The sequence below is a fragment of the Triticum aestivum genome, chromosome 6A (assembly GCF_018294505.1).
Source record: "Triticum aestivum cultivar Chinese Spring chromosome 6A, IWGSC CS RefSeq v2.1, whole genome shotgun sequence".
NCBI classification, from domain to species: domain Eukaryota; kingdom Viridiplantae; phylum Streptophyta; class Magnoliopsida; order Poales; family Poaceae; genus Triticum; species Triticum aestivum.
The window spans coordinates 13,012,949-13,039,476 of NC_057809.1; the positions used below are offsets into that span (position 1 = coordinate 13,012,949).

Sequence of the window (26,528 nt, forward strand, 5' to 3'; positions counted from 1 at the left end):
TACAGAGTTCCCAGCAGCTGACGCGTGGCACATATGCTGACGACATAGCCGTCGTCATAGCTTTTAAACTATGCTGACGGCTATGCCGTCGGCATAGGTGCCACGTGTCAGCTACTGGGGACTCACGCCAGCCCTATGCTGACGGCATAGCCGTCGGCATAGTTTGCTTTTGAATTTTTTTTCTTTTTCTGTTTGTTTTGAAATCAGTTCAATTCAAATAACAGCACATATATAACAGCACATATCAGCAGCACATATCAACGAACGTAAGCATAAGCATCATCACAACAATAATTGCATAAGCATCATCACACACAAGTCTCTAAATGACCATCATCACAACCAACATAAGCATAAGCATATAGAAAAGCACACAAGTCATCTAAATGATCATCACCACACACAAGTCATCTCAAGCATCATCATCACATCTCAAGTATCATCGAGCACCGCGGAGGTCGTCACCGCCAAGAGCGTCGAAGCCCAGGTCGTCACTGCTAGCGGCAGCGCTACCGCCAAGACCGCCTCCACCTTCGCCTCCGCCTCCGTGGATCGGAGTGGTCGGGCTCCGTGTCTCCGGAGTGCTGCGAAGACTACCGCCAACGGTAGATCCACCTGTTCCCTGGATGTTGAAAAGACATATTAATGGGATATATGACTGTGTTGAAAGTCATGACATGCTTTGGGTGAATAGATTGGGGATGGACTAATCGGCGAGAGGCCAGCGTTCTGTGCCACAAACTCCTCAAAGCTCAGCAGCACTGGTTGTGCTGGAGGGCATTGTGCTGGAGGGAACCGAGGACACCTTCCAGCCGCCATTTCCTGAAAAGCCTGCTGCATCTGGCTATCCCTCTACACTTGGTGTTCATAAAGTCTCTGATGCCACGCCATGGTCTCCTGGCGTGTGTACTCCAGGTAGGCCTACGGTATGACATGATGGAACTCATAAAACTACTAAATGCGGAAAATAAAGTGAGCAATGAAGATAACAGGGAAAATACTTACAGATTGTTGCTCCTAAAAGAGGGACTGTGCACTGGTCACTGGCTGGCTCGTGCGCTGGCTCAGGCTCGGGTCGATCCGACGAAGCTGTGTGTAGGAGATACTAGGAGTGATCACAGCATCGAGAACCGCCTCCCGACCGTGCTCCTTGGGCCGCATGATCACCACCGCCCTCTCGTCCAGAGGCGCCGCAATGGGGTCAGGTGTGTCAGGATGTAACTTCAGATACGCTGCGGAGTAGGCCTTCTTCCTCCCCGCGGTCTTCTTGCCGTAGTACTTGGGCTCGCCAGACTTGGAGTCCTTCCGTGTATGGGCGATCCCCCACGCCTGCATGTCTGAGAGCGGCCTCTTCAGTTTCTCCTCCTGCACCACCAAACAGAGGTTAGTCATACATAAGAAAGTGATGGTAAATAGAAGAAGAAGAATGTTTAATGGGGTTAGTCATACATTAACTGTCTTGTGGAGATAGTGGTTTTGGTTTCCCTGAGCATGTACTCCCTCCGTCCCTCGGTTAGCCTTATTTTTGGTTCTCATAGCCGCCCAAGCTCCAGCCTCATCACACCAAAGATCCACCAATGCCGCCCAGGACTCGTCTTTTCCATAACACCAATTTGGACACACCTACATAATAAAAGCATAATGGCATGTAGGTGTGTCCAAATTGGTGTTATGGAAGCATAAAGCATAAAGCATAGTGTACCACAAGGTAATGAAAGCATAATATATGAAAGCATAATGAAAAATCTTTTATACTTACCGCCAAGAACTCGGGCCTCTCCAAGGTAATGCCCATCCTCCGCGCTTCTTCCTTTGTCATCTTCACACCAAGATAGTTGTGGTAGTATGTCGAGATGGCCACATAGCGCACCTTGTACTGCATCTGGCGGGCCTTCTTCTTGCATTGGCACAACACGATCTGGTCCGCTCTGGCCCTGTGCTCTGGATGAACTCGATAGAATGTCTACAATCATGCATGAAACAAGAATGGAAGAAGCCATGAGTTAAATCATTCATGAAACTAGAATGGACTTGTGCTTCTGAAGAGAACTCACCCAAAAAGTAGTGATCACGGCCTTGGCATGGGTCTCATGGTCCGCGTGGAGGGCCGCTTCCCAGTGGTCCCAGCTCATGGCCAAAACCCGATGGTCCGGCTGCCTGACTGGATCCGGACAGTACAACCCCGGCCAGTATAACTTCAGCAAGACGGTGATGAGGCCGTTGGGAATACGGACTCCTTTAGAATATATCCACTTGCTGCAAAAGAATGAACTATTAGCATGTGACAAGCAAAATAAATAACAACCGGAATAAGCATGTGACAAGCAAAATAATGAACCACTTACTCTTTTCCCGTGGGCTCAATGAGCCACTTCTGCTCCTTAGTAGCAGGAACCTGCTTTGGTAGCTTTGCGTTACCACGCAGCCACCCCTTGTTGTCAACCCCCTTCCCGTCACCACCATCATCCCCGCCACCACCCTCCTTCTCCCCTGCCTCCCCCTCCCCAACCTCCTTCTCCTCCTCCTCCTCGCATGCCTCATCCTCCACCTCCTCCTCGTCCCCCTCCTTCTCCTCCTCATTCTCCTCCTCCTCCCTAGAGTGTACCTCACTAGAGGAGGGTACCTCACTAAAGGAGGGCCTCGAAGACAACACCCGTAAGTCGGTGAGGGTGCGCTCTTTCTGGCCGCGACCCCCTGTAGTGGCTCTCCCCCTAGCACCTCGTCCTCTAGAGGCTCCCCCCGCCCCTCCTCCTCTAGGGGCACCTCTCCCTCGACCTCCCGGTGAGGAGTCATCGTCAAGTAGCCGAGGGGGATGATTACGTGCTCGGCCACTCCGACTAGGAAGGCCGACGACCTTGCGTAGGAAACCCATGCCGTCGGCCTTCCCCTTGCCCATGTTCCACGAACCTGCATTAAAAAGAGAAAAATCAATTAGTAAATTAATGAAATGAAGGAAAAGGCATGATAATAAACACATTAATAAAAATGCATAAAAAGGCATATTCCTAAACTATAGAAAAAAAAGACTTGAAACATACTGCTAGAACCCATATGAATCATCACTGTTGTAACCTCTTTCTCGGTCCGTCTCATCATCACTATCAATCATATCATCTTCATTGTCCGACGGAGGTGGAGGCTCTTTCTCGTCGTCAGCGTCTTCGTTTAACTTTTCTAGCATAAGTATGTCATTTTCATTGACAATGGTCTCACCATCATTCCGTGCATCGTCGATATTTGGGTCCACATCATCATCACCCAATGGTCTAGCGTCATCGTTTCTAACCACATCATCATCATAATCAGGTTGCTCTTGATAGAACACTCCCTCGTATGTCATGGGGTTAATGTTGTAGTAATCGTCTTCATTCGGGTCTGGTAGCTTACCATGTGGCGACACCTTGAACACAACTTCCCAACCCATTAGATACACTTTATGGCATGGGTAAGGCAGATAATATACTTGTGTAGCTTGGGTAGCCGCAATGAAGAGATCGGCTCCGCCATAGACGGTTGATGGTTTAACTTTGACCAAACAAATGGAAGGCGTATGTTTTACCCCCTCCCGCGGATCAAACCATCGGCATTTGAACACAGGCAGACTTAGGGTCTCACACCCCTGGCGGAATTTAACCTCGTATATATTTTGTACCCTTCCATAGTAGTCTACTGAATTTTGACCGGGGGTGTACACTCCAGTATTTATAGTTTTGGGATCGGGCGGCTGTTTTGGTGCTCCTCTGTATGGAAGCGATACCCATTCACATCATACTTTTTACATGTCATGACGGCAGGGTCAAAACCCATGGAAACCCATCTCAAGTCATCATCCATAGATATGTTCGGATCTTTTCCCTACAAGTATAATGGAAATTGTTGCGTGCATTAGTTCAGTTAACTAATAAATGTTGAAGTAGGTATTTAATAGGGGAGTGTGGAAAATTACTTTCTCCATGAACCAAGCAACAAAATTTTTACGTCCAGGGTTTCCATGACGGAGAAGAGTAAGTGCCTCCGCCTTAGTAGGAGGATTCACTCCCGTCCATTCCTCTTGAACAAAATCACTAAAAAAAGATAAGCGATGTTAGACCGGGACTAAGTGAATATGAAACATGATGATGTGGAAGACATAAAGGAATGGTGTAGTGGTATTACCTCATCCACACTTCCTCAACTTCCTTGATGTTGTGCAAGATATAGAACATGAGGTCCTCCCACTCTTGTCGTGGCATGTTATAAGATTTCGAGGCCCCAGCCCTCCCACCTTGCGCGTTGAATAGATCGAGCCTGGGTTGATACTTGGGCTCTTCTATATTGTATCGAGGCACCTTGTTATGCAGATGGGGAACATGGTCTGGATAGTATGATGTCCTGAGGTCTGACACCTCCTCTAGGATAACTGCCTCAGCTATGGAAGCTTCAATCTTAGCTTTGTTTCCACATTTCCGTCGGAGATGCTTGTTCTGCCTCTCAGGGCCGTACTGCCAGCGATTTTGCACAGGGCCCCCCAACAATACCTCGTTCACGAGGTGCAGAATGAGATGTGTCATCGGAGTAAAGAAGCCTGGCGGAAAGATCTTCTCTAGCTTGACTATCAACTCCAGTGCCTTCTTATGCAATTTTTCAATCACCTCTTTACTTACTTCTTTAGCACAGAGCGTGCGAAAGAAAGGCTAAGCTCGGCAAGCACTCGCCAGACATGCTCGGGGACATAGCCTCGAACCATCACCGGCATTATCCGCTCAATCCATACATGGTAGTCATGACTCTTCAGGCCGGTCACTTTGCCCGTTGAAAGATTGACTCCCTTACTTATATTCGATGCATAACCATCGGTGAACTTCAAAATTTGTTTCAGCCAGATAAGTACTTCTTTTTTTCTGGCGGTTTAAGGACAAAGTCAGCATCTGGCTTGAACCAGTTTTTTCGACTACCTGTGGGAGGCTTCATGTTCAGGCGTGGTCTATCACAAATTCTCTATTGATCGGCTCTAGCTTTTACGTTATCCTTCGTCTTATCAGGAATGTTGAGGATCGTGTGGAAAAGGGACTCTGCCACAATCTTTTCGGTGTGCATCACATCAATATTGTAAGGAAGTTTAAGGTCCTTGAAATAGGGAAGCTGCGAGAAGGGGGTAATGTGAGTCCAGTTGTGCGTCTCACCATATCCCTCGAAGCCTTTGGCTTTGGCTTTGGCTTTGCCTTTGACTTTAGGTTTGAGAGATTTTAGCTGAGCAAGAACATCTGCCCCCGAAAATGTTGGAATCTCGGTTACTTCATGAACAACCCGGCCTTTCATGAAGTTCTTCTTGTCTTTCCTGTCTGGATGGTCTGGAGGGAGCAACTGTCGATGCAGGTGAAAGGCTACATACTTGCCACCCTTACTCAACCAAATCATTCGCAGAGCCTGCATGCACACTGGGCATGGCATCTTCCCACTTGTACACCATCCGCAAAATAGAGCATAGCCGGGAAAGTCATGCATGCAATAGTGCAACCAAACTTTCATCAAGAAATTTCTCTGCAGATCCCGGTCGTATGTCAACCTCGGAAAGTACCAAGAATGGTGCAAAGCATCCACAAGCGGCTGCATAAACACACCCAATTGCTTCCCCGGGTATTCAGGCCCCGGAATGATGAGCGACAAGAACATGGTCTTCCGTTGCATTAGGGCACCGGGAGGAAGATTGAGCGGAATTACAAACACAGGCCAGCAACTGTATGGATTGGACGACATACCATATGGATTCAACCCATCACCTGATATGGCTATTCTGACATTCCCAGCCTCGGCTGCTTCCTCGGTGTATTCTTCATCGAATGACTTCCATGCTTCCCCTCCCGATGGATGTACGAATTTTTTTGGATTGTACCTTATACCTTCGTTGTGCCACTTCATCACTTTGGCAGACTCCTTCGTGATGAAAAGGCGCTGCAGTCTTTTTATAAAATCAAGATACCGAAGAACATTAACGGGGATGGTTAGCTGCTTTTTCTCACCATCCTCACCGACCACCTCAATGTACCGAGACGAACCGCACTTCCTACAATACTTGTCATCCGCATACTCGTGCCTAAACAAAAGGCAATTCTTCGGGCAAACATCTATTTTCTCATAATCCATAGAGAGTGCCTTCATGATTTTCTTTGTATCGTACATGCTTTTCGGCAGTTCATGACCCTCAGGGAGGCTGTTAGCCCATACTCCCAGGAATGCTTCAAAGCATTTCTGGCTACAGCCGTACTCAGCCTTGACTGCAATCAGTTGCGAGATGGCATCCAGCTGAGATATTTTCGCACCTGCATAAAGAGGTTTCTTTGACGAGGCCAAGACCTCCAAGAAGGCCTTTGCGGTTGCCTCCGGCTCCTCCGGTTCATTCTCTGAAGGTGTCGCATTTTCCGTTTCTGCAACAATGACATCATCTAGCATGTCCCTGACCCCGTCGTCCTCATATCCATCAATGCGTTGTCGCGTCACCTCCTCTCTACCACGGTCCTGCTCGGCTATGTTTATCGGCGGCATGTCAAAGTTTGGCATATATCCGTGCGTGCGAAGGTGCTCACTCATGTCCGTATGATTTCTACAGTGACGTCTGGCACATCTCGCACAGGGGCATGGTGGGATAATTCTCATTGGACGATAGAATATCTCCTTCAAATACACATCAGTTTTCGCGATCCACTCTGATGTTACTCGATTCCGACGGATAAAACCACTGTACATCCACTGATTATCTGCCATCCTCTGCTTTTTTGCAAGCCACACAACATAATTAAGGATTCACTTAAATTAATCACATCAAATTTTCAGTTTCTACCGCGTTTAATCCACCTACATCTCTAATAGGTAAAGATGGGTCCTAATCCCACCCGAGGATGTGTAGATTGAGTACGTTCTCCATTCTACCCCATTCCGAGACAAAATTTCGGCAGCACCTCCCGCTGTTCTCCAGATACACGTCTCGGCAAATAGCCGAGAGAATGTGCTCCGGAGAACAATGGGGAGGCGCCGCCGAAATCCTGTCTCAGAATGGGGTAGAACATGGAGAACATACCCAATCTACACATCCTCGGGCTGTCCATGGAAAACGCTGGACAATCCGAAAGAGCTGCGGTGATAAATATGCAATTGAATGCATATTTATCGATGCAACCCTTTCGGACGGGAGACGCCTAGGTTACGTCAGTTGACTTGAGAATGAAATCTAGTGATATGAAAAATTGGAGGAGATGGACTTGTAGCTCACCCTCGGCTGTAGAGGAAGTAGTCGAACAGTAGAGGGATGCTCAGGGGGACCAACGCGTCGGACAACGGTCACTCCAATGAAATGCGAAACCACAAAGCCTGCAAATTCCATCGCGACAAAAAATTAGAACATCACAACTCATAGAGCATATTTAAAACATTTAAACATGCATTCATTTATTTTTGCATCATGTAGGCAAAAAAACTAACAACATTACCAATATATTCATCATCATCATTATCACCTATTCGTCTAACCTAATTTTTTTACTACCGACATTCATCATCGTCACCAATTTTTTTTCAAGATATGCAACATATAGCATCTCACCTAACCAATTTTTTTACTACCTATAACTATCTATCTAACTATCTACCTATCTAACTATCTATCTAACTATGTATCTAACTATCTAAATACCTATCTAAATACCTACCTAAATACCTATCTAACTATCTATCTAACTAGCTACAAAATTACTAAAAACACTAAAAAATACAAAAAAAATCACCTTCGAGAGGGCCGCCCGGAGTTGGGGCGGGGAGGCGCGGGGTCGGGGCGAGGCGGCCGGAGTTGGGGCGGGGAGGCGCGGGGTAGGGGCGGGGCGGCCGGCGCGGGGTCGGGGTGGGGCGACCGACACGAGGTCGGGGCTGGGCGGCCGGAGTTGGGGCGGGGAGGCGCGGGGTCGTGGCGGGGCGGCCGGAGTTGGAGCGGGGAGGCGCGGGGTCGGGGCGCCCGGAGTCGGGGCGGGGCGGCGCGGGGTCGGTGCGGGCGACCGGCGCAGAGTCGGGGAGGAGCGGCGCGGGGTCGGGGCGGGGCGGCGCGGGCGGCGGCGGGCTTGGGGCGGGGCGGCGTGGGGTCGGGGTGGGGCGGCGCGGGCGGCGGCGGGCTTGGGGCGGGGCAGCGCGGGGTCGGGGCGGGGAGGCGCGGGCGGCGGCGAGCTCGGGGCGGGGCGGCGCTAGGTTGGTGCGGCGCGGGCGGTGGCATCGGAGGTGGTGGACGGCGGGTTTGGGGTCGGGGTGAGAGACAGAGAGGGAATGGGTGGAGAAGGATGAGCGAGTGGATAAGGTCACCCCTATGCCGACGGCCTGGCCGTCGGCATAGGATGGGTGCACAAGTCAGTGAGCGGGAGGAGTGGATAAGGTGAGCCTATGCCGACGGCCTGGCCGTCGGCATATTTTTATTTTTATTTTTCTTATTTTATATAATTTTTTAATGTTTTCTTATAGTTATATCTAACCTTTTTTATTTCATATAGATTTTTCATTTTTTATAGTTATATTTTTCCTTTTTTATTTTTTATGTATTATAATTACATGTAGATTTTTTATTTTTTTAAACCGCTCGGCCCTCTCCTCTCCCGAAACCACACACAGGGGAGGGGAGGGGAGGCGCCGAACTCGAGCAGCTTCGTTCGCCAAGGCCGTGGACTGGTCGCGGGTATGGGAGCGAGACATGGCGGTAGCGACGCCCTTGAGGGGGGCACACCCCGAAGCCGCGTGTCGGGTGCCTGAGCGTGCCCCCATGCTTCCACAAGCATAGGAGGGCCCACTGCAACACCTAGTGGCATTGCTACCCCCCCCTCCGGTACCCCGTCCCGTCTAACCCTGACACAGACGACCGCCGGATCTAGCTCTTTGACTTCCGCCGGAATGGGTCTGACCGGTGGACCTTTTCACCTGGTTGTCGTAGCCTAACCCATAGCTGCACCCCCCAACACCATCCCGTCCCAACCCACCCAAAGATACACTCCGTGTCAGCCCAACGTGGCCATGCACCTAGAGGGAGGAAACAGACGCGTCGGGTCTACACGGCGGGGATCTTGCTGTGGGTCCGGCCCGGATGTTGCTCCAAAGTGTTCCTATGGGCTGACCTAACACAACCGGGTGGAGAGGTCCACTGCTCAAAGCCCGTCCGTGTAAAGTCAAAGGGCTAGATCCCGTGGTCAAACGCTATAGGGTTAGGCGGGACGGGGGCCCTGGGGGTAGCAATGCCACCAGAGCATCGCACCGGGACATCATACATGCGGGGTGGTGTGGTGGCATGTCCGAAGAGGCGGCACGCGTCTCAGGGGTGTGCCCCCCTCACGGACGGTGATGACACGGTAGTAGACGTTCTGCGGTAACGATGCGGCGTGAATATTATTAAATACTCGGAGCGCGATAAAATCATGAGTTTTTTACACGACGTGGGCACATGTGCTATAGGACTGATGGTAATTTTTCATAATTTTTCATGATGAAGAAGTATCTGAACACTTCCCTCTACGCGGATTGCTCTTCGCGTGTCTACGATTGTGGCCGGCGGCCTCCGGGGGCTAGCATGGCGCCAAATCTTGTGTAGGCGGCCTCTCACAAGTCTGGAAGTGTTGTGGCGGGTGCAAACGCCTGGCACACATCTCCGGGGTGTGCCCCCCCTCACGGACGGCGCCGCCGCCGGCACCTGGAGGGGGGAAACGGACGCGTCGGGTCTACACGGAGGGGATCTTGCTGTGGGTCTGGCCCGGATGTTGCTCCAAAGTGTTCCTATGGGCTGACCTAACACAACCGGGTGGAGAGGTCCACTGCTCAAAGCCCGTCCGTGCAAAGTCAAAGGGCTAGATCCCGTGGTCAAACGCTACAGGTTTAGGCAGGACGGGGGCCCTGGGGTAGCAATGGCACCGGAGCGTCGCTCTGGGACCTCAACCGTGAGGGGGGCACTCCCCGGAGCCGCGTGATGGGTGTCTGCGCCTGCCACCATGCTTCCAGAACCATAGGAGGGCCCACCGCAACGCCTGGCGGCATTGCTACCCCCTGGTACCCCGTCCTGTCTAACCCTGACACAGACGACCGCTAGGTCTAGCCCTTTGACTTTCGCCGGACGGGGTTTGACCGGTGGAACTTTTCACCTGGTTGTCATAGCCCAGCCCATAGCTAGACCCCCCAACACCGTCCCGGCCCAACCCACCGCAAGATTCCCTCCGTGTCGGCTCGACGTGGCCGTTTCCCCCCTCCGTGACACGGTGGCAGCGTCGCCCGTGAGGGGGGCACACCCAGGAGCCACGTGTCGGGTGCCTGAGCCTGCCACTACGCTTCCACAACCATAGGAGGGCCCACTGCGACACCTCGCGGCATTGCTACCCCCCAGGTACACCGTCCCGTCTAACCCTAACACAGACGACCGCCGGGTCTAGCCCTTTGACTTTCACCGCACGGGGTTTGACCCACTACAAGAAATGTGTTAATCCATGACGGATACAAACTGTCACATATGTGCGCAAAACCGTCAAGGTAGGTCGTCTGTGACGGACCTGAAATCCGTCATGTATATCGCGTCATAATTTAACCACCATGCACTCCATGACGGATCGTCTGTACCGTCATGGATCCTTGAAGGTTCTTGACCGTCACAGTTTACTGTCAAGTAACGGGGTTAATCATGTACTCCACGTCATCATCTGACATGGCTGCCAACATGGATCTCACATGGCGGCCCATGTGGTAGTCGGCCCATTTAGGATTTTGGCCCACCAAATTTCATCCCGTCAAGACCATCGGCCCATGTTTCGATCAGCCTTGTAAGATTTTAGCCCATTAAATTTCAGATCAGTCAAAGGCCCACTAATCGCAATTGAGAGATAGCCCATGACTTCCTTTCTTTTGGTCCATGGAAAATTAAGTCAATAAAAAAATTCTGATTAAATATGCTCATTGCCTTATAGAAAAAAGGAGTTTGCATATATATATATATATATACCATATACATAACTTCTTTATCAAAAAAGGAAGAAATACACAGCAAAAAATGGAAGTACATATTTTTTTCCATATCTGGCCTACTACTCTACCCGGAGCTATACTATTCTGCATCCACCACATCAAGCGCCGCCGAGCGCTCGCGGGTCATCAATCAGACTTCATCGCCATGGCTTTTCTCTGGCCACTGATCGGGCAAACTTCTTTAAAATAAAGTTAAAATAAAGACGACGCTGGAGACGCCCTTGTCGAGGTGTTCGCTGCCGCTGCTCGGATTGGAGGCGCCAGCGTGGGGGGGGGGTCACATCCAGGCGAGGAGGAGGCCAGCCATCGGTAGCGCTAGATCCCGTGACGAAGATGACGACATTGGAGTGGCCGACAAACCAGGCGAGGCAGGGAGGTCGGGAATGGGCCGCCGGCATCCGGATCCGTCCGGATCAGGCCGGATCCCGACGAATTTGAAGGAGAACGGTGGCTGGAAGGTGTCCTCGGGTGACGCCATGGGCGCTCGGCCTCCATTGCTGCAAGGAGAGGCAGAGAGAGAGATGAGATAGGAGAGCAACCGAAAGAGAGGCAGCGCGAGGCGGGGCTCACCGGCGTGCTGCGGTGGGAGGCGCAGGCGACGACCCGTCGCGCAGCCGGCGACGGTCAGCGGCGGAGAGCCTAGAAGGTACTCGAGTGCGCTGCTGGTATGGTGCTCGTGTTCATGTGAGAGGATAAGGTACCAACGAAAGCACAAATAGATAGTAGAAGGAGTAGGGACCGTTGGATCGAGTAAGAATGAACGGTGGAGAGGCGTGATCCGTGGGAGGCCTGGTTCCACCAATCAGAACGCAGCAGGCTAAAAAAATTCTCCGGCTAGTATAACAGAGTACGGTGTGTTTATTAGACTAGATCGCAGCTTAGTACAAGTGGTTTGTTCGCACTAGTAATGTAGAGAGGTCCTCGTTCCAAAACCCATAAGTTACTTTTTTTATTTGATTCTTTGCTTATTTTCTTAGTTTTATTTTTTAAATTTAATTTTTTCTTGGACATGGATAAATGAAATGGTATCTATTTTTTCTATTTTATTTGGAGGCAAATATATGAACATATTTTCCAACGTGGATTTTCATGCTTTGCGGTGTTCGTTTGCGTTTTTTTGAAATTAAAAAACAAAAAACTCCATGATCAGGGTCAAGTCTTGGCACCCTCATGTTTGGAATCTTTTCGTTTTCTTGTATACGTTTTCTTGTATAAGGCCTAAACATAGACTCAAGAACACAAATATAATTTTTCATACCTTTTAAACCACTTGCCGTTCGAATTAGAATTATATGCGTTAAATATCTAGAAATGCACTTGATAGCTTAAATATAGCAAACAGATTCTGAAAGATGCCAAATTTTGACATGGCTCATGTAATCGTGTATCTTGAGTGTAGAAAAACTTTCAATGCCAACGGATGAAGCATCGGTTGCTTCGCCCTCAAAGTTGACCCGTTTTCTCTCGAAACCGTGTTTCTTCTCGGGGATGGTTCGATTTGGAAGCAATGTACATCATAACTTTGGCGAAACATTCTCAAATTTTTACCATGCCCTACAGGAATCATCTGATCACAACATGCCAATTTTCATGCTTTTCAGAGTTTGTAATTATTCTTTGGAACTAAGAAAAACAAAAAAAACTCCATGTTTGGGGTCGCGTTTTGGCACAATCATGTTTGGTGTTCCTTTCGTTTTCTTGTATAACACTTAAACAAAGACTCAATGACACAAATACGATGTTTCAACCCAATTTCGCCAACCTTTTCAACCACTTGCATTTCAAATTTAAATTATATCAGTTAAATGTCTAGAAATGCGTTTAATGGCTTAAATATAGCAAACGGGCTCCGAAACATGCCACGTTTTTCCATGAATCATGTAGGGATGTATCTTTAGTGTAGGATTTTTTTTATGCAAATGGATGTAGCATCGGTCGCTTCACCTTCAAACTAGAACAGTTCTCTCTTGAAACCATTACTTTTTTCTTGCACATGGATAAATGAAATGGTATCTATTTTTTTTCTACTTTATTTGGAGGCAAATATATGAACTTATTTTCCAATGTGAATTTTCATGCTTTGCGGTGTTCGTTTGCATTTTTTTGAAATTAAAAAACAAAAAACTCTATGATCAGGTTCATGTCTTGGCACCCTCATGTTTGGAATCCTTTCGTTTTCTTGTATACGTTTTCTTGTATAAGACCTAAACATAGTCTCAAGAACACAAATATAATTTTTCAATCCAATTTTTCCTACCTTTTAAACCACTTGCTGTTTGAATTAGAATTATATGCGTTAAATATCTAGAAATGCACTTGATAGCTTAAATATAGCAAACAGATTTCGAAAGATGCCAAATTTTGGCATGGATCATGTAATCGTGTATCTTGAGGGTAGAAAAACTTTCAATGCGAACGGATGAAGCATCGGTTGCTTCGCCCTCAAAGTAGACCTGTTTTCTCTCGAAACCGTGTTTCTTCTCGGGGATGGTTCAATTTGTAAGCAACGTACATCATAACTTTGGCGAAACATTCTCAAATTTTTACCATGCCCTGCAGGAATCATATGAGCACAACATGCCAATTTTCATGCTTTTCAGAGTTCGTATTCATTCTTTGGAACTAAAAAAAAACCAAAAAACTCCATGTTTGGGGTCGCATTTTGGCACAATCCTGTTTGGTGTTCCTTTCGTTTTCTTGTATAACACTTAAACAGAGACTCAAGGACACAAATACGATGTTTCAACCCAATTTTGCCAACCTTTTCAACCACTTGCATTTCAAATTTAAATTATATCAGTTAAATGTCTATAAATGCATTTAATGGCTTAAATATAGCAAACGGGCTCCGAAAAATGCAATATTTTTACATGAATCATGTAATGATGTATCTTCAGTGTAAAAAAATCAATGCAAACGGGCTCCGAAAAACCCAAGTTCATCGAAAGGAACATCAAAAGAACCCTTGCTTCCTGTCCGTGCCGCCATCCTTGTCCTGCCCTAGGAGATGTTGAATATTTCTTAAGATACACGCTAAAATTTGTAAAATACCTGGTAAAAATGTTTGAACACATTTTTTTTTTCAAAATATGTCAACCATGCTATAAATGCACGGTGGTCATTTTTTAAACACGTTGAACATTTTGTAATAGATACATTGAAGTTTTTTAGATACATCATGTTTGAATTACACTATGAACAGTTTTGAGTGCCCGACAATTAAGTTTTTAAATACATGATGCACATTTTATAAATATGCGATGATTTTGTTTAAGACGACAAACATTTTTAACGTACATATACTTTTTTTCCAAAGACACATGAACCTTTTTTTAATATGCACGAATATTTATTTGGTGTATGTGAACATTTTATAAATTTGTAGCGCGTGTTTTTACCAAAAGTAATACAAAAAAATGTAAAGAAAACGGGAAAAGAAAAGAAAATAATAATGATAGAGGGTCCGGTCAACAAGCATTTTTTACTAAGTGCGTTGTAACTTTTTCTATTTTTCGCGGGAGTATGTAGGTAGCATTTTTCTGCTCACAAAATAGCAACGCCCACCAAATAGCCGTTTCTGTTAAGACAAATGCTATTCTACGCCTTTAGCGCCTCGTCACGTTGGGCCGGCCCAGTTTTGACTTCTTCTTTTTGTTTCCTAGACTGCAAACACTTCACGCGAGATGGGTTTTGAACCGCGGCGAGTGAATTCAGAGTCCGACGCGACAACCACCTAACCAATTCACTTGCTGTGGTTACGTGTATGTTTTTTTATTTTATTTTCTTCTTCTTCTTCTTCTTCTTCTTCTTCTTCTTCTTCTGCTTCTTTTCTTTTGTCTTTCCTTTTTCAAATTCGTGAAACTTTCTTTCTTAATGACTTTTGTTCTGCAAAATCAATGTACTTTTTCTTGAATTTAATGAACCTGTTAAAATTTTAAGAACTATTTTTCAAATTCGATTAACCTTTTTAACTTTCGATGAACTTTTTTAAAATTCAATGAACTTTTTTTTCAAACTCGATGATTTTTTTCAAATTTGATGTTTTATTTTAAATTCAATTAACTTTTTTCAAATTCGATGATTTTTTTTTCAAATTACATAAACTTTTTTTCAAAATCGATAATTTTTTTGCCACGAACAAGAGTACTTATGTAGCAAACTGGTTTGTCTTTTTCTTCCAAGAAAAACGGCACATACTATAACAAAAATTTTAGCAAACAAAAAAAAAGTGATCGAGTGATTGAACGACAACTAACTTGCGAGCGGCTGTAGCCTGCGAGCGTTGCCCTGGCCAGGCCCATGCAAGCGATGCGGGCGCTGGGTTTGCTAACGGGCGCTGACGGCGCCAAGGAGGAGGTCTCCTTTGTTAACACACCCGCTCACGCCGTTGTTTCCTAATACAGGCCCACACCTGTATGTATGCCTCTTCCGCTGTGCAAATTCATCTGACCAGTAAATTCCACCTTCATTATCGCGTTGTTCCATCCGTCCACTTAGCAGGAGTAGGCGAGCTCATCTGACCTTTCGCCGCTCTCAAAACTATTGTTGTCTTTTCATAAAAAGACACATTATTGCCTACGCACGAAAATTACAAAAATAATTAGGCTCAAGTATGTTTGGTCTGCCCACTGTAGCCTACCTGGCAACGAACGTAGAGGTTAGTGCTATGTGGTTTGAATCCCCGTTCAATTTTTTTAAAACTAAAAAACTCCGCTTGTTATATTAAGCACTTAGAAACCCCTATATCTGAAACATGGACTCTGCCAAGCGGCAACGACCCAATCACATGAGCGTGAGGTCCCTGTTATGATCCGCTTGCACCACATCACTTGTTTTCTTTTTTTTACATATGTTTACAACAAACGATACGACGCAGCAGCAGCAGCATCATGCTCTTAGTTTTTCTTTTGACGGACATCATGCTCTTAGTTGATTTGAGCAAATACGTACGGATATCATCATCGTGTACACGTACGTGTACCTTTTTACGTGCGAGGTACATTAGTACATGAAAGATGTACAGATACCTGGATACATATAGGTGTACACATCGATGGACATATGCATACGGCCGGCCCGGGAGAGCAAATTGCTGTCGTCCGTATGTATGATTTTCCTTAAAAAAAACAACAAAAAGCTGTCCATAACGATTCAACAACTTGAAAAAAGAAAACAAAACCTGATATGTGTGGATCAAACACGCATGACACGTCAGCATGAGCCATCCATGACGGTCTGTGGGGTATGCAGTTGGTAGATACGTGACGGTATCCATGACGGTCCATCGTAAGGGCGCCATTGTTGTTGGGCTTGTTCTCATCTCACTGACCTGTGACGGATTTCATGACGAATAAGAGAAATCTGTCATAGATCATGACGATTTCTTAGAACGTCACCATAAATCCGTCATGGAATAACAGTTTTCTTGTAGTGACCGGTGGGCCTTTTCACCTGGTTGTTATAGCCCAACCCATAGCTACACCCCCAACACAGTCCCGGCCCAACCCACCCCAAGATTCCCTCCGTGTCGGCCCGACATTGCCATTTCTCCCCTCCAGGACACGGCGGCAGCGACGCCCGTGAGGGGAGGGGCACACCCCGGAGCCGCGTGTCGGGTGCCTGAGCCTGCCACTACGCTTCCACAACCGTAGGAGGGCCCACTGCGACACCTCGCGGCATTGCTACCCCCCAGGTACACCGTCCCATCTAACCCTGACACAGACGACCGCCGGGTCTAGCCCTTTGACTTTCACCGCACGGGGTTTGACCGGTGGACCTTTTCACCTGGTTGTCATAGCCCAGCCCATAGCTACACCCCCAACATAGTCCCGACCCAACCCACCCCAAGATTCCCTTCCTGTCGGCCCGGCGTTGCCATTTCCCCCCTCCGGGACACGGCGGCAGCGACGCCCGTGAGGGGAGGGGCACACCCCGGAGCCGCGTGCCGGGTGCCTGCGCCTGCGACCATGCTTCCACAACTGTAGGAGGGCCGACTGCAACACCTGGCGGCATTGCTACCCCCCCCCCCCAGGTACCCCGTCCCGTCTCCCCTCTCCGTAACACGACGGAAGCGACGCCCGAGAGGGGGCAATCTATATATATATATATATATATATATATATATATATATATATATATATATATATATATATATAATCGAGATATGTTTTCTGTACATAAGGCACATTTAAGTTAATCTAATTATTTTGGCAAAAAAATAAAAAGGAAAAAGAGAAAACAAATAAAATATGAAAAAAATATTAGAAATATATGCCTACGGCTATGCCGTCGGCATAGCTACAGCCACAGAAGGGTAGAGCCATGGATTGATGACGTGGCGTATGGCACGGATCGATGACATGGCACCGTCCATGGGCCAAGCCTATGCCGACGGCAAGGCTGTCGGCATAGATATGCCACCCCACGGACTGGTGAGCGTTTCGGATCATTGACGTGGCAGATCACGCGGATCGATGACGTGGCAGATATGCCGACGGCCACCGTTAGCCCTCGTCGGCGTAGGCTTCACGCCGTCAAAGGATGTCGCTGCCCGGGCAGTCGGGCCCACAGATATGCCGAAGGCATCCTCTATGCCGACGGCCGCCGTAGGCATATTTATTGGGATGCCGACGGCCGTTCTGTGCCGACGGCCCCCGTCGGCATAGGTGGATGTATGCCGACGGCTTTCCTATGCCGACGGCCTGGCCTGGGCTGTCGGGATAGATCCGTCGATGCCGACAGGGGCCGTCGGCATAGATTTGGCCGTCGGCAATTGGGTAAATTCTGGTAGTGTATGCATATTGTGTTGAAAGAATCTCAAGATCAATCCACTGAAGAGATGGATTACCTGCAACATATAAACCAACACTGGTGCAGACGAGTAACCAGCATACTATGTTGATCTTTTATGCCAAAAATAGAGTGGTAACAAAGTTCAACACAAAGAGCTTATTAGCACAATGTACATACCGAGGAACATATGCATAGATGAGATGGGACTAGATGTAAACCTCACCTTAGTACGGTGCCTCTAGGCAGATGGGCCTTGTAGTACAATGAGTGGCTTGGCTTGTAGAGGGACAGATGGTGGTTCTCCTCCAACCTGCTTCACTCCAGGTTGTCCCACCATTCCTTCTAGCAACCACCTTGGATGACTTGGTGTTGCGTCCGATGACAGGAAGATGCCTCAGGCACCAGCAGCCCGTGATCTTGATGGTATCGAGTCTAGGGGCATATATCGTGTGCCCACAAATACAGTACAACATGGGGAGCTAATACAGGTGGATGCGCCTTAGCTTTGAAAAATCTGTAATTTTATCCTGCTCTTGAATCTCAGAGCCCAAAGAGAATACCTCCCCGAGGTCACCAAAGTACACTATCGTGAGGGTTTGCTGTCCACACAGTGAGTCTCTCCCCCATATGGATAAGGGGAGCACATGTACGAGCAGGGGACAGTGGTCTAGGTGCAAGAAACGGAAGTTTTCAACTGGTTTGTCCCAAATGTAGCATTCAAATAGGATATGGGCAGAATGTGTCCATGCAATAAAAGATGTTCACGTCACGGCTCTCGAGAAGACTGCTGACTCTATGTAACTTGGGACACCTCTCCACCCGGCACCAAAATAGACTATTCCATCCTGATTACAAAACCTCTGCCAACCAAGTATAATTCTTCTACTTTCATAATCAGACTCATTTTAATGAGTCACTCATTCTCATTTTAACGAGTGAAACATATGAGTTCTTAATATAGTCGGCCTCAACATTGGCATATTCATCGTGTATTTTCAAAAAGTATCCATGCATCTCAACATGTTAAAACTGTATGGCCTTAACATTTTGAAAAGCATGAACATGAAAATAAATCATCATATGTATTAAAACAACATTCATCACATATTAAAAAATTGTAGTGTTTTATAACAAAGTTCCATCCTGCATTAAAAGGATCATCATGTTTTTCAGAAAGGTTCATCGCACATTTAAACTTGTTTGTCGCATTTTCCGAAAATGTTCTATCTATATTAAATTAATGTACGCTGTACATTAAAAGATTGTTCATCATATATTTAAGAAATGTTAGTCGTGTATTAAAAAAGTGTTCATCGTATATAAAAGTTCTTCATCATTGTTTAAAAAAAGTTTCATCAGGTACTAAAATGTGTGTATTACAAGGTTCTTGGTGATTTTAAACTAACAGTGTGTACTGATAAATGTTCGTCACATATTAAAAGCGGCCCGTCATGTTATAGAAAAGGTACATCATGTATTATAAAATGTTCATTTCTTATTAAAAGCTGTTCACCAAGTTTACTGCAAAGGCCCATTAGGCCATTATCTATTCATTAAATATCCATCGCCTATTGAAGAATTGTTCATTATATATTCAATAAATATTTGTTGTGTATTTCAAAATGTCCATTGCATAACTATTTATCATCTACTTTAAAAATGGTTACATAATAAAATAAGTGTTCATGCATTTAAATATGTTCATGTAAATTATAAAATGTTATCACATACTTTTTATCAAATATTTATGTTTTTGAGAAGTGATCATTCATTTAAAAAAACGTTGGTGTATTTTTCAAATAGATAATCAGAAATAAAAAGAAGAAGAAAAGAAAATGTAAAAGAGGTTCCCATTTTATAATCCTTTCACGTGTATATTGAAGGGTTTTATAAGGAGGCGCATGCAAAATTCCACTAATAACATTCCATGTCTGAACCTCGATGCTGCATTGCCTGGGGACGTACATGGAACCAGCGAACAAGAATACTACAAGCAAAGACTCAGCAAAAGGCTTCTAGATTGGAGTGATCTGTATTTATACTCAGGTAAGAATGAAATTATGATAAAGTCTGTCGTGCAGGCAATACCCACATATGTCATGGGTGTTTACATATTACCAGCTTCTGTGTGATGACTTAACACATATGATGAGACATTATTGGTGGGGTCTGGAGAGTGGGAAGAAAAAGATGGCTTGGCCCAATTGGGAAAAGAAGTAGTTACCCAAAGCAATGGGCGACATGGGGTTTAGGGACATGAGAGCTTTTCACCAGGCCCTGTTAGCTAAATAGGCCTGGCGTATGTTGGATACCCTTGATAGCCTTTGTGCCCGACTACTGACAGCAAAGTATTACCCAAACGGGAATTTGTTGTACACTGTATTTCCAACTAGCTGGTCACTATATGGAAAGGGATTGTGCATGGGCATGATCTTCTAAAACAAGGAATTATATGGCGGGTCGGAGATGGCTCCTTAATTTGGCGGCATCCATGGATACCGTATGATCATAATCTCCGGCCTGCCATGCCGAAGCAGAATTGCAGATATAACTGGGTTGCGGATTTTTTTTGGATGAGCATGGAGCTTGGAACGTGCAGAGGCTGAGAGAGCACTTTGGGAGTTGGATTTTCATGAAACTATAAAAGTTTGAACTTCTCCTAGAAGGGGACATGATTTTGTTGCATGGTTCCCAGGAAAGAATGGGATATTCTCAGTAAGCGGTGCGTATCGGTTAGCAACTATGGAACAAAACATGACGGTCGCTAGGGGTTCTTCGAACTCACACCCGACCGGAGAAAGATTGTGTTAGAGTTGTGTCGAATATTATTGTACAAAGTTAGGTTATAGTTGGACTTGGAGTCATATGGTGTGTAGACAAGATACGGAGTCGTGTCCAAGTAGGACACTTGTATCCTAGACCTCTCATATATATCGGGGGTAGACACACAATGTAACCTATGCCAACATAATAGCACATGCACGCGAGGGAAACTGTAGCGTGTGCTGGCGCCCGAGCGGCCGGGGTGCGGTATTGTAGCGGTGTCATGGGAGGAGCGCATGTAGTCAGGCCCCGGGGATGTAGTCATGATGGTGAACCTCGTTAACAAATCTCGGTGTTGCGCTCGTGTGATTGCTTGGTCTTCGGTAGATCGACGAAGCACCTCGGATTTATTCTAACAGACCGGTATAACCGTGTATTTGGGAATCGCAAGTTCCTCTAAAGATGCGTATTTTGGATTTGAAAGTGGCCTCTGGTGCGTTCACAACAAACATGTGCAAAAAGTTTAGACATATATTTCAAAAAGAGAGACATGACCGTTATGTGGAGAGAGAGAGAGAGAGCAATGAAAACTGGTCACATGCGATCATGTGTGCCTACTTTGGGATGCATGCATCAGGTCTGGTTGCTACCTGATCGGGAGTCTCTAGTTTGATACGGGTTCAGACTGGCTGCTGAATGTACTGGCCAACTTTCGAGAAGATATGCGGGATCGCGTCATCATGTTGATTTGGAGGATATGGTCATTGCAGTCAACGTTAGCACATGGGAAGGATGTTCCATCTCCCACTGCCCCGACAGATTATCTCCAAAGTTATTTGAGGTCACTTGATTTATCTATAGGAGGTACAGTACAGAAGATATCATTAAGGGGAAGATGCCGATGAAGGAGGAAGGTCTAGTCATATATGAGAGTGGGGTAACCTTGGCTTTGCCATGGCCACCACCACCGGCGATCAGGGCCACCTTATCCGTGGATGGGGCATTCTCCACGGCGGATGGAACAATGGAGGCCGGCATGGTTCTGAGGAGGCACAATGAAAGCATCATTTTTGCTGCATACCTTTGCACTTGAAGCAGAATTGCATGCAATCACGTAAGGTATGGCATTGGCGGTCCAACGCTGCAATGATCCTATTATAGTCCAATCGGACTCTTCAGACTCTTGGGAGGCATTGACGGCGATGACCGGGGACAATTTAACCCGGTTGACATATGGGCATTTGGTGGCTGATATGAAGCATCTTACGGTAGGTCAAAAGTTTATTCCCACAAAAATTAAGCGTGGGCAAAATATGGTAGCAGGTCGGTTGGCTTTATATAGTCGTATTGAGCCGTCGGCATAGCCCTGATTGGCCATCGGGACAGGCCTATGCCGACAGCCGGCAACATATCCGTCGGCGTAGCCCGGGAGGCCGTCGGCATAGAAAGGCCGTCGGCATAGGCCCTATCCTGACGGTGTCCGTACATCTATGCCGACGGCCCTGGCCGTCGGCAACGTTACCGCCTAACAGCGGCCGCCGTCAAGTGCTGATCAACGGCTGCTCACCACATGGCGCATCTATGTCGACGGCCAGGCCGTCGGCTTAGTTTCAAACTATGCCGACGGCTAGACTGTCGGCAAAGATGCGCCATGTGGCAAGCAGGCGTTACTCCTGGAAGCAGGGCTATGCCGACGGCCTAGCCATCGGCTTAGTTTGAAACTACGCCGACGGCTAGGCCGTCGGCATAGCCCTGCCTAGGAGTGCCTACTTGCTGACACGTGGTAGCTATGCCGACGGCCTAGCTGTCGGCCTAGCTTGAAACTACGCCGATGGCTAGGCCGTCGGCATAGCTGCCACGTGTCAGCAACTGGGCACTCGTGCCAGCTCTATGCCGACGGACTAGCCGTCGGCATAGTTTGCATTTGATTTTTTTTTCTTTTTTCCGTTTCTTTTCAGATCAATTCAATTCAAATATGCAACAGATATATGATGGAAATGCACATATAGAACACATAGGTATCATCCGGCACTGTCACAACAATATATGCATAAGCATCATCACAAAGGACCATCAAAAGTAACCGAAAGGATCATCATCACCACACACAAGTCATCTAAAGGATCATCATCACCACATACAAGTCATCTAAAGAAACATAAGCATAAGCACACAAGTAACCGAAAGGCTTAAGCGCCAGGACGTCGAGCACCGCGGAGGTCGTCACCCCCAAGACCGCCGAAGCCCAGGTCGTCACTGCTAGCGGCAGCGCTACCACCAACACCGCCTCCGCCTCCGTGGATCCGAGTGGTCGGGCTCCGTGACTCGGGAGTGCTGCGAAGACCGCCGCCAACGGTTGATCCACCGGTTCCCTGGATGTTGAAAAGACATATTAACGGGATATATGACTGTGTTGAAAGGCATGATATGCTTTGGGTGAATAGATTGGGGATGAACTAACCGGCGAGGGGCCAGCGTTCTGTGCCACAAACTCCTCAAAGGTTAGCAGCCTTGGTTGTGCTGGAGGACCTTGTGCTGGTTGCAATTGAGGACACCTGCCGGCTGCCATTTCCTGAAAAGCATGCTGCATCTGGCGATCCCTCTGCTCATGGTATGCATGAAGGCTCTCGTGCCACGCCATGGTCTCCTGGCGTGTGTACTCCAGGTACACTACTAGGAAAAGGCATGCTAGTGGCGCACTAGTTTTGCCTACTAATGGCGCACTACTGGTGTGCCACTAGCACCACGCCATTAGAATTAAATACTAATGGCGCACCATGCCGTGCGCCATTAGTATAGCCCACGGTATGCCATTATTATGCCTCCCAGGGGGGCATATTTACCCATGTGCTTAGGCATACTAATGGCGCACTGGTGGATGATGCGCCATTAGTGTGCTCTGGCTTACTAATGGCGCACTATGTGGTGGTGCGCCACTAGTATGAATATTAGGGATTTTTTTCTTTTGTGATATTTTCACAGGTTACAAAATATATTATTGGACAGAATATAGCTAGCACCACACAGCAACAGCAGATTCATCGAATACAATAGAAGATTAGTCTCCGAATACAATTCATCATATTAGTCTCCGAATTCAAAAGACCGAACAAAGATAGAACATTACAAGTCTCGAGACCGCGAGTAGCGAGTTTGTCGGAAGTAATACTAATCCTAACAAGTCCTACTAATCATCATCATACAACTTCTACTCGTTATTAATAACAAGTCATACGATCATCATCTTGATAGTCATCAAACCAACCCTACTTAATTGTTCTTAGCACATGATCATCAGTATTAGGCAGGACCTAAATACCCTATTTAAGGTAAAATAGCATAAAAAATATAGACCCTGACTCTCCATTATGGAGAATGGAGATCATGCTGTCTCCAATTCTTGCGCTTCGCTTCCTTTTGCTTCCAAGAACCTCCTTACGACTGTCCATACATTTTTTCCATCCTTTGATTTGCATGTCTCCACTTCTTTTAGAAATCTGGTATGGACAATTGAGATTCGTAAGATGACCTGGCTGTATGTTCAAAACATTAAGGCCACCTTTCTGATACATCAAATGAGGCACACAATTCTCTGGGATTATCTGTTGAAAAACATAGTAATAACTTCATAGTTAGCAATGATGTACTAGTTTTAGAAGTATGCAAAAGATGCACGGATGTCGTAATAGTAAAAAATCTTACCACGGTATCTCCATGGTAGTTACCGTAGTTGAACACATGCACTAGTGGCACGTATTGACCATAATGTTGAGGAGTTTGATTATAGATATTGTAATTCTCAATGTTAGTACAAAATCCGACCAGATGTTTTTCTCCTTGTAAGTTAATTCGGAGCCATCGGTGTAGTAGGTTTTGTCTACCATCTCCCGCACATTCTTTGAAGAATGAAAATAAGCTATCAATGGAAATAAGCTGTCAACTATTTTGAAATGAACAATATAAATTAGTTAATAATTAACTATGTTTGAGAAACTCACATAGCGGTAGAACTGGAGGCGTATCAACAAGGACCCAAATGTCCATATTGTCTTGGTCGATGTCAGGATCACCAAGATCCATGGTGACAAGCATACCCTCATCAAAACCATACATCTTGCAAAATACTTCCCAATTTTTGCAACCAAAATGGGTTATGCTCCCAGAATTATACAGATTTACTTCAAAATCCACATCGTGATGAGTCCTTAGGTGAATTTTCTTTGTTTCAGAAATTTCATGGTCTTCAAAATCCATCCTCTCCAAGACATAGCGTCTTGCATGGCATGGGATAAGCTATACTCGAATTGTAAAAGATGAAAATTACACATTGAAATAGTTGAAGTCATGCTTAATTATGAAAATAACACTTGTCGTCGTTGTGTACCTTTTCAACTTCGAAGGTCTCCTCGTGCTTAATGCTGAAGTGCCGATCATCGTCCAGGTGAGGCATGTCGCACAGACCTCGATCGTCGTGGCACTAGTCGCACTCCCCCGGGAGACTTTCGTCGTCCGATGACGACATATCCTACATTCATAATTCAAAACTACATCATCTCTTGCGTTGGGTCCAATAAGATAATCCACAGTGTGGTGAAAACACGCCCTTCGAACTGGTTTGAGCTATTGGTGAATGGAGATGGTCTAAGATGAGTGGTTCCTCTTTCCTGTTTAGCTTTACAGTAGAATATTGTTAGTCATGCACACTTGTGCATTTTCAGCCAGGCCCAGTGGAGTTGGCCTAAAAACATTTCTTTCTTTAAGCCTGCTACATCCATCTCAAGTATTTATGGTCAAGGGTTAGCAGGGCCATCCAAATAGAATATGTATAACACAAGAGGCAGTTGATCCTAGTTAATTAAGTACTAAGATACCCCGGCCCATGCATTAGTCGCAAGTACCCCATATGTCCTATTTTTAGCAAAGTCATGCTAAAATTCACGGAAAATTTCAGCATGATCTTTGCTGAAAATAGGACATATGGAGTACCCGAATTTGCCGGAACGGAAGTTAATCGACATTCCGGCAAACTCAAGGGCCTCTCGGGGTACCTGCAAAATCATTATCCCCGCGTAATGAAGTCGCCAATGGGTCATTTCAGAAGATCACAAGTAGCATCATCACAAGTACAACATCATCACAAGTACAGCAGCAGCAGCAGTGAACACAGGCATAACAGCAGCAGCAGCAGGTTTATTCTTCTTCTTCATAAACATTAATTGGTGTGGGTGACTCTATCTGCCCTCTAAGGACTCACTCAACTTAACAGGACAACCCACAAGCATTGTTTTGATTCCAACAGCTGCTGTGAAATACATCCAGCAAAGGTGCTCTAAAATCAGAAATACTACCCCCCAAATCTTTAGCTCAATTCTGAAAATACATGGTCTTCTAGTTACAATACTACCCCCAACAATTAAGATCCCAGGTGAGTAACACACTTTGGTCTTCTAGTTACAAAACAAAACTAACATAATTCTAGATGCCATAATCAGATCAAAATTTCAAAACACACACTTACTTTCAACTATAAACAAAATTGACTTGTTGTTAATGACCAGTGGCTAAAGATATATAAAACTCCATTGCAAATGTGCCATGTCAATAAAACAACTCATGGAAGTAACTACTAGCAGCATGTCATTATCATGGCAGTCCACTATATATTTTTATGACAAAATACATCAGTGCTCCGAAGCCATAACAAAAAGAGTAAATTGAACACTGCCTAGTGGGCTGCACAAACGCTACAGATTCTTCTCTTGCAAACCCCCAACCCTAGCTACTTAATTCTCCAACCCCCTTTCCTTGTCCAAAATTCTCCAACCCCCAGCCCTAGAACACACCAGAAGGAAATCAAGAGGGGGAAGAGGGGGAAGCGGCTCGGGTGCTCACTGGGGAGGTCGAGGGTGACTCGGGGTAGCCGGAGCTAGTCGAGGCGTCGAGCGGTGGCGATGGTGGCTGAGGCGGAG

General features: G+C 46.3%; 1 long non-coding RNA gene across 1 annotated transcript; it reads right to left on the reverse strand.

Annotated features, from left to right (window-relative positions):
• Positions 1-10,947: 10,947 nt before the first annotated feature.
• LOC123129978 (uncharacterized) lies at positions 10,948-11,693 on the reverse strand. Its single transcript, XR_006463715.1, has 2 exons — positions 11,575-11,693; positions 10,948-11,501 (listed from the first exon to the last, which is right to left on the reverse strand). It is a non-coding gene; the product is annotated as an uncharacterized lncRNA (long non-coding RNA).
• Positions 11,694-26,528: the final 14,835 nt, after the last annotated feature.